The 6000-nt window shown below is 44.2% G+C and overlaps 1 pseudogene across 1 annotated transcript in view; it reads right to left on the bottom strand.

Moving 5' to 3' along the window:
• The window catches only part of LOC311226663 (sodium/potassium-transporting ATPase subunit beta-2-like), a 135429-nt pseudogene that overhangs the window by 19787 nt on the left and 109642 nt on the right, over nucleotides 1-6000 (bottom strand). The window lies entirely within an intron of this gene.

Raw genomic sequence — 6000 nt, 5'->3', positions numbered from 1 at the left:
CTGGTAACTGTTTTCATAGGCTGAAGAGAGAGAGACAGACAGAGAGTTAGAGAGGTAGAGACACACAGAGATAAAACAAAAACAGAAAAACAACATGTTAATGTGGACATACTAACAAGATAATAATAATAATAATAATAATAATAATAATAATAATAATAATAATAATAATAATAATAATAATAATAATAATAATAATAATAATAATAATAATAATAATAATAATAATAATAATAATAATAATAATAATAATAATAATAATAATAATAACTTTATTTGTATAGCACTTTTCATACAGAGGTTGCAGTTCAAAGTGCTTCACAACAGTAAAAAATACAGGCATAAGCGAGCATAAAAAGATAGACAGGTAGAATCACAGTGTTTCACATTAGGATCTAGCATCCCAATAGGCTCTCCGCTTACAGTTTTCAGTAACACAAATAGTAAAAATTGTTTAAAATGATTCAGTTTAAAAATAGTAAAACAAATTATAAAATAGAACGGACATAGAAAATACAGGCATGAGCGAGCATAGCAAGATATGGCAAATCACAGTGTTTCACATTAGGATCTAGCATCCTAATAGGCTCTCTATTCAGTAATACTCCTGTAATTCCCAACATACTTCACAGTACATATTGCTGTAACTTTAGTGATATTAGATCACAGGGACACGAACCCACACTGTAACTTTAGTGATACTAGATCACAGGGACTCGAACCCACACTGTAACTTTAGTGATACTAGATCACAGGGACTCGAACCCACACTGTAACATTAGTGATACTAGATCACAGGGACTCGAACCCACATTGTAACTTTAGTGATATTAGATCACAGGGACTCGAACCCATACTAAATAGTGGGACCTATTGCATGAACAAATAATCACAGTGTTTCACATTTGGATCTAGCAAATAATAAAAATAGTTTAAAATGATTCAGTTTAAAAATAGTCATCAGTAAGAAGTAAAAAGTGCAATAACCGACACATGAATTTGATAGGCAGTGTATAAGAGTAGGCAGGGTAAGAATAGTGCAGGTAAATACAAGTTGTGTCAGGATATCCCTGATGTTTCCTCTTGCCACTAGGTGGTAGCAGATATCTATCAGTGAAATGCCTGAGCAAAGAGATTTTAAGTTTTAAGCTGTCTTTTAAAGATGTCTAGCGAGTTGGCTTCCCTGATGTTTTGGGGTAGTTTGTTCCATAGTTTTGGGGCATAGTTGATAAAGGCTGCATTACCGATCCTCTTTTGACTGCTTCTGGGAGCCTCTAGTAGTCCAGCAGCTGATGATCGCAGTGTTCTTGCTGGTGTGTAATTTATTAGAGTGTTGGCGATGTAGCTAGGTCCCTGTCCATTTAGAGCTTTGTATGTAAGGAGAAGGACCTTAAAGTCAATTCTAAATGTTACAGGAAGCCAGTGTAAAGCAGCTAAGACTGGACTAATGTGCTCTCTCCTTTTGGTTCTAGTTAGCAGTCGGGCTGCAGAGTTTTGGATTAGCTGAAGCCTCTCTGTGGTTTTCTTAGGGAGACCTGTGAAAAGTGCATTACAGTAGTCTAACCGGCTAGATATGAATGCATGAATTAGCTTCTCAGCATCGTTCTGATTAATAAATGGTCGTACTTTTGCTATATTTCTGAGATGGAAGAACGATGTTTTCGTCACTTTGCTAATATGAGAATTGAAGTTCAGTTCTGAATCTATGATAACCCCAAGACTAGTGACCTCAGATTTGATCCAAGGGGTTAGTCCCCCCAGGTTCTTTATTCATGTTTCTTTTTTAGTTTTGGAGCCGATAATTAGAATTTCAGTTTTGTTCTCGTTTAGTTTCAGGAAGTTCTTACTCATCCATTTATTTATTGCCAGTAAGCAGTCTGTAATGGAGCTAATCGCTGTATCATTTGGTTCAGCAGATATGTACAGTTGTGTATCATCCGCATAGCTATGGAAATCTACATTATGTTCTCTGATGATATCACCCAGCGGTAACATGTAAAGGGAGAAGAGTAAAGGACCTAAGCAACTCCCTTGTGCAACTCCATAGTTGTTGTCGTATATATCAGACATGTGATCTCCTAGTTTAACATAGAATTTCCTCCCTCTGATGTATGTTTTAAACCAGCCCAGCACATGTTCTGAGAAACCGACATGGTTTTCAAGACGATCGATTAGAATATCGTGATCGATTGTATCAAATGCTGCACTGAGATCTAACAGGATAAGGATGGAGATCTTATTCTCGTCAGAGTTTAGTCTGAGGTCACTGATTATTTTGGTGAGGGCAGTTTCAGTGCTATGATATTTTCTGAATCCTGACTGAAATTCTTCTAAGATGTTGTTTTCTTCAAGAAAGGAATTTATTTGAACTGAAACTATCTTTTCAAGTACTTTACTAATGAATGGTAGGTTGGATATTGGACGATAATTTGCCATTTCATTACTATCCAAGTTAGGTTTTTTTAGTAATGGCTTTACAACTGCTGTTTTAAAGGTATCCGGGAAAATACCAGTCCTAAGGGAAGTGTTTATGATATCTAGCACAGGGCTTGAAACACTATTAAATACCCGTTTGAAGAAAGCTGTAGGTATAGGGTCAATGTCTGAGGTGGAGGAGTTACATTCTGAGACAGTTTTGCAGAGTACATCTAATGTGATGCATGTGAAACTTCTCATGGTTACATTGCACAGTTTGCCGCAATCAGCTTTATTTCCATCATGAGTAATGCTGGCCCTGATCAAGGTTATTTTGTTGTTAAAGAATAGTGCAAGTTCTTCACACTTAACCGTTGATGACTGAGGAGGTGTAGGGGCAGTGTTGAGTAGTACATTAATAGTGGAAAAAAGGATTCTGGAGTTTCCAGCATTTTCTGTAATGATTTTAGAGAAGTAATCTTTCCTTGCTAAGCGGATGGTTTTATTATAAGCAGTTAAAGCATCTTTGTATATATCACAGCATATGGTGGTTTTTGTTTTTCTCCATTTTCGCTCCGCTGCACGACATTTCCTTTTTTCTTCGTTGACCGTATTATAGTTTAACCAGGGCGAGGCTCTAGTGTACTAAGAGGCTTCCCGTCTAACCAATCAGAGAAGCTCAAAGGGAGATTTGTTGGAATAAGCACTTTTTAGTGGTTAGCTGGTGGTTTGTTTACATGGTCCTCATGGCCAGGCTGTGTTGAATGAGGACCACATAGATTCCACCACTAAAAGTGCTTACTATCTCTGCCAGGCACGCATTGTGTCTGTCAGCGGGTCTGTCAGCGGGTCTACTCACAGCTAGTCTGCACAAGTCAAGTCAAGTCAAGAGTTTTATTTGTCACGGCATACAAGTATACAATGAAATGCGGGTGGTCTTGCCCGCAACGATGTGCAATACAGTAGTACAACATATAATAGAATCCAATAAAAACAACATTGTGCAATAGACAGGTAATATAGTGGGACATCTCGGTATCTGTACATAGTTATTTACAGAGCATGGAGGACATGCTAGGTCCTTTGGTAGTGCAATACACTGTTACTGTTGCTATACTATTTTTAAAGTGACCTTTCCTTTGTGGCCCTAAGTGTGGGCGTGTGCAGCATGAGTGTGTGCCTGCTCATGTTAAAGTGGCTGCTAGTGTGCGAGCATGCACAGCGTGCGTGTCGTGTGTGTGCTCATGTGTGCTTGTGTGTGGAGAGTTCAGTGTTCTGTGGCACTCAGTGTTCATTATTCAAGGCTCTGATGGCCTGGGGGAAGAAGCTGAGCCGAAGCCTCTCTGTAGCTGGGGTTCGCAGGCATCTGCCTGACCTCAGCAGCTGAAACAGGCTGTTATTGGGGTGGTGAGGGTCTTTCATTATTCTGCAGGCTCTGGATTTGCACCTCTTGTTGTATAGAGCCTGCAGGGGAGGTAGTGCAATACCCGTGGTACGCTCGGCTGAGCGCACAACTCTCTGTAGGGCCTTCTTGTCCTGTGCCGTGCTGTTTCCATACCAGGCAGTGATGTTTCCAGTCAAGATGCTCTCTACAGCTCCGGAGTAGAAGGACTGGAGTATCTTCCCCGATACTCTGAACTTCCTTAACAGGTTTGTCTCAGGTGGTAGAGGCGCTGCTTCGCCTTTTTTACGACTGTGTCTATGTGTGTTGACCATGTCAGATCCTCTGAGATGTGGACCCCCAGGCACTTAAAACTGCTCACCCTGTCCACGGTAGCCCCGTTTATCATCAGTGGTGTGTGTGTCTCCTGCTGTCCTCTCCTATAATCCACGATCAGCTCCTTGGTTTTACCAATGTTCAGGAGCAGGCTGTTGTCCTGGCACCAGCGTTCCAGTACCTCAACCTCCTCCCGGTAGGCCTTCTCATCGTTGTCCGAGATCAGCCCCACCACCACCGTGTCGTCTGCAAACTTCACTATGGAGTTGGAGCTGAACTTGGCCACACAATCGTGTGTGTAGAGTGAGTACAGCAGGGGGCTCAGAACACAGCCCTGGGGGGACCCGATGCTCAGGGTGATGGTGTTGGAGGTCTGACCCCCCACCCTGACCGCCTGGGGCCTTTCACTCAGAAAGTCCAGTATCCAGGCACTCAGAGCGGAGCTCAGACCCAGCTCGATCAGCTTGTCCACCAGTCTGGTGGGGACTATGGTGTTGAACGCTGAGCTGTAGTCAATGAACAACAGTCTCACATAGCCCCCCTTCTGGCGGTCAAGGTGAGAGAGGGTGCTGTGCAGTACCTGGGAGACCGCGTCGTCAGTGGACCTGTTTGTCCTGTATGCAAACTGCATAGGGTCCATATCACTGGGGAGGGAGGCACAAATGTAATCCTTGACCAGCCTCTCGAAACATTTCATGACCACAGAGGTGAGTGCCACCGGTCTGTAGTCATTGAGACCTGCCGGGGAGGGTTTCTTCGGTACGGGGATGATGGTAGACATCTTGAAGCAGGCAGGGACCACTGACTCCGCCAGGGATTGATTAAATATGGCGGTGAACACAGGGGCTAGCTGGTTGGCACAGGACTTAAGTATTCATCCTGTTATACCATCTGGGCCAGCCGCTTTCCTGGTGTTCACCTGCATAAATGCTCTTCTCACACTGTGTTCCGACAACGAGAGAGCGTCCCCGCCCCCCCGCGGTTGCCCCCCCCCCTCCACAACAGCCGGCGCGCCAGTGACGTCACTGGCCATTGAGCCAGCGGCGCCACCGTCTACACCAAACCGAGCGTAGAAAGAGTTGAGTTTGTCCGCGAGAGAGGCGTCGTCGTTCCCCATTGAGGGGGCGCTGACTTTGTAGTCAGTTATTGTCCTCAGCCCACGCCATAAGCCTCTTGTCGTTTTGTGCCATTTGTGTCTCCAGTTTATCAGCATATGTCCGTTTTGCAAGGTTTACAGCCTTGCGCAGAGTATAGACTGAAGCCTTGTACTCCTCCATGTTTCCTGTCTCTCTGCCCAGGTTGTAAGCAGTGGTGCGAGAGTTCAGGGCTGCTCTGATAGTACTGTCCACCCACGGTTTCTGGTTTGGGAAAACCCGCACCTTTTTCGTGGGGACAATACTATCAGCTATAGTTGTTATGAAGCTCACCACGGTGTCCGCGAGCTCGCTGACGTCACTGGCGCTTCCTTGGAACATATTCCAATCCGTGTCTGCGAGCGCGTCCTGAAGCGTGGCCTCTGTCCATTTTTTTGTCTCACGTGACACGATGGCGTCACGTGATCTTTGTTTGTAAGCGGGGAATAATAAGATGGAGTCGTGATCGCTTGAGCTTGTAGACCCCGTCAATGGTGGAGCCGCTACAGCCTTGTAGCCGGCTCTGAACGGGGTGTAACAGTGGTCGAGTGTGTTTCCCCCTCTTGTGGAGCAGGCGATGTGCTGAAAAAAGGACGGCATCACTTTTTTCAGATTCGCCTGGTTGAAATCACCAGCTACGATCGTCGCCGCGTCAGGATGTTTGATTTGGTGCTTGTTGAGGTGCTTGTGTAGTTCCACCAGCGCTTTGCCAGTGTTCGCTTGTGGAGGGATATA

Source organism: Notolepis coatsorum, assembly GCF_963971535.1.
Source record: "Notolepis coatsorum genome assembly, chromosome: 4".
Lineage (NCBI taxonomy): Eukaryota > Metazoa > Chordata > Actinopteri > Aulopiformes > Paralepididae > Notolepis > Notolepis coatsorum.
The sequence above is the reverse complement of the archived record's forward strand: the minus strand, read 5'-3'. Positions and strand labels throughout refer to the sequence as shown.